The sequence below is a fragment of the Macrobrachium nipponense genome, chromosome 13 (assembly GCF_015104395.2).
Source record: "Macrobrachium nipponense isolate FS-2020 chromosome 13, ASM1510439v2, whole genome shotgun sequence".
NCBI lineage: Eukaryota > Metazoa > Arthropoda > Malacostraca > Decapoda > Palaemonidae > Macrobrachium > Macrobrachium nipponense.
In genome coordinates, this window is record NC_087206.1 from 83177563 (window position 1) to 83181096 (window position 3534).

The window sequence follows — 3534 nt, forward strand, 5'->3', positions numbered from 1 at the left end:
GTGTAAGGAATATCTTTCCCATATACGGCTACCGGCAGACCGATCGTCCCTATCGTCAACAGGTGTCACGGTGTTTGTCTGTCAAAAACTAGAAGGAACCAGAAAACACCCGCCTGGTTTACTCTACAAGGTAGTCGGTAACAGGCTATACGGTCTGCGAAGCTGCACTTGATCGTCCTTCAGCTGCGCGAACTCGAGTTATGAATGCTAGGCGTCTCCTGATCGATTGCCCCCCCCCCCCCCCCCCCCCCCCCCCCCCCCCCCCCCCCCCCCCCCCCCACCCCCCCCCCCCCCCCCCCCCCCCCAAGTCTTGAAGCAGATTATAAGGCGTAACTTTCTTTGTGTAGCAATATTTAGATTTTTATTTCTCTCCTCGTGTGCAAATGTACTTGGGTTTGTTTGGTTTATGTAAACTTAGCTTCATATGGATTTTACTTAGTATGTTTATTCATACACACTCATACACATTATATATATATATATATATATATATATAGTATATATATAATATATATATATATATATATGAGTGTGTGCTTGTGTGCGACCAGTGTCTCTTTCAAAACTAATCTAATGATTCGTGGATGACTTGGCATGTGCCATTCTTTCCCCATGACCACGGTGTCAATTACCCAGATGTTGTTACGCCAGATATAATACACAATCAATCAATCCCCATGACCGGTTCATCTCAAAACCCTGTGAACAATCATTTCGTCTGTGCTAATGATTTTTATCATTCGTTTCTAAGCCTTTCAGTTCCTCTTTTGCAGCAAATGCTGTGTTAGTAAATGCTATGCTACCATGTTTATAAGTCGTATTCTTCATGTGAATAAGTACCATGATACCGTTTGAGTAATTGCTATGCCAAAGAATTCGCAGAGAAATTTGGTATTGATTCTTGTTATAACTGATGGCTAAAACACTTACAAAATATCTTTTCTTGGATTCTATAATATATATATATATATATATATATATATATATATATATATATATATATATATATATATATATATATATATATGATATATATATATCTATCTATCTATCTATATATATATATATATATATATATATATATATATATATATATATATATATATATATATATATACTATATATATATATATATATATATATATATATATATATATATATATATATATATATATAATATATATATATATATATATATATATATATATATTATATATTGCTACTTTCAAAATGCATATTTCCCTTCTTTGACTGTATAAAGTATTGTGTATAAGATTGTGCAACATTTTTCAGATTCCTAGCTAGCTTAGAGATAGGATGTTTTAAATGTGTGGTCAGATTTCCCATAACATAATTTATAAAAAGAATATGTAACGTAGATTGTAGAAAGAGAGAGATTATCTTTGTCCGTTCAAAGCTAGAGTTGTTTTTCCTAATCTGTCAACACGTTTATTTGGGGACCTCGATTCTTCATTGTGTTTTGTGATTCTGTCATCATGTATGATAAGGGACTTCTGCTTCGGTTGATCGAGTCAAGTACGTGCCTTTTTTTAACAGACTGGTCTCGTATGCGTATGTCTTTGCTGAGTGCCACGTGCAGATTACACATTTTGTATGTAAAGTTGTGTAAGATTTCGAAGCTTCTAGAAAGAATTATTGCCCAAAACGTTTTGTGTCATCTCCCCTGTCCAGCTTCCATAAGGGAGAAGTTTTTCATTCGGGCTTAAAGACTCAAACCGTTCACAAATCTCTCTCTCTCCCTCTCTCTCCATTGCATAGCACTTTTGATTTTAAAGTAACGTAACGATTTCGTACTTATTGAATGGTCACTCTTAATTTGTAAATTTCAGATTTGATATTTCTTAGAGTTTATTTAGTGTTATTTGGTGTTTTTTGTGGAATCTGAACAAACATTGTTGTTGTAACGGCGCCTGGTTTTGTGAAAGTGTGAAACAAGCTGCAGCAAGAAAGAAAGAAGTTGGTATACCAAAAAGGTAAAGTGCATTATATTTTTATTAGTTGCAACTAATAACTGATAGGAACAGAGGTTTGGTAAGAACTAATAACTAATAACTGATAGGAACAGTGGTTAGATAAAAGCTAATAACTGATGGTTACAAAGGTTTGGTAAAAACTAATAACTATTGGTTACTATGGTTTAGAGAACTGATAACTAATAGTTACAATGGTTTGAGTGAAATTTACACTTTTGCACATTGCAAATTTTTGTGTTTTGTGTTTATTCATTTGAAGTGATTTTTATGTTTTGTGCATTTGTCCATTTTCTTATTTGAAGGGGTTGTGCCACTTTTTAATTTTATATTCTGTGTGATTAATACTTTTTGAAATTTTGGTATTGTCCCACATTTTCTGTATTTTCATTTGCATTCACAATTTAATTGACTTAGTTATTTTCATTAATTAATCATTAGACATTTAATTAAATTTAACACTTGTGAATTAATTTGCATTTACTTAGAATTCTTTTCAAGTTGTATTATTGCTTAGCACTTGTGAATTAATTTAAAATTTTCAATTATTGCCTAACACTTTTGAATTTTGATTGAATTAATTTTCTTGAATTTTGAGATAAATTCATTTTGATTTAATTTTACTCAATTTGATTCAAGAATTAATTAAACTCTACTTTGTTTTCAAGTAACAGTAATTTTCCCTGATATTGTGAATTTCACTTATAAATTTTGAGTTTAATAATAAATTTTTGTATTTAAAATTTTTATTATAAGTGTTTTCATTTCTAACCAGTATATTTGCATATGATTATGATTAGTTTAGGTAGAAACATAGAGTGGTAATTGATCTGTTTTCCTTCAATTAACTTGAAGTGACTTAGAACCAGGGAAGTACTTAGACTTCTGAAATCAGGGAAATACTTAGACTTTTAAAGTTGTTGATGGAGTGATGCCCTTTGATTAATTTAATTACTTACAAGATTACCTCACACCGGTTTTGATGAACTTAGTCTGATTTTCTGCAATTCTGGTAAGTTGTTAAGGGATCACTGTTGCCTTTAGAGTAGTTAGTCGTTTAGTACCTGTGATGAGGGTTCAGGTGTCTGGCTTTTGTGGGGTAACAATAAATGAGTGGTAAGTGTAGTAACCAGATACGTGGCACTTCGTCACAGGTGCCCAGAGACCCGGGAAAACAGATTTCATTATCACTCTAGTATGTACTGGTGTTAGGGATATATTTTGTTTGGAGAGTGACCATATAGTTTTTGTTTTGCATTTATTGTATTGAATTGTAAGTTGATAACTTAGAGGAAAATGGCTCAGTTCAAGGTTCAGGAATTTTTAGCAGCCCCTTCCATCCAAGTGTTGTCTGAAACCACTCTGATTAAAGCACAGTGGAGAGCTTTAGCAGTGGCATGTGGTGGTTATGTGTCTACTAGTATGGTAAAGGCACAAATAAGATGTATTGCTATGGAATCATTGATAGACTCTGGTAGAATAACTGATGAAGATGAGTTAGAATTGGCTCAAGAATTGTTGAATGTAGCACGTGCTGATCTTA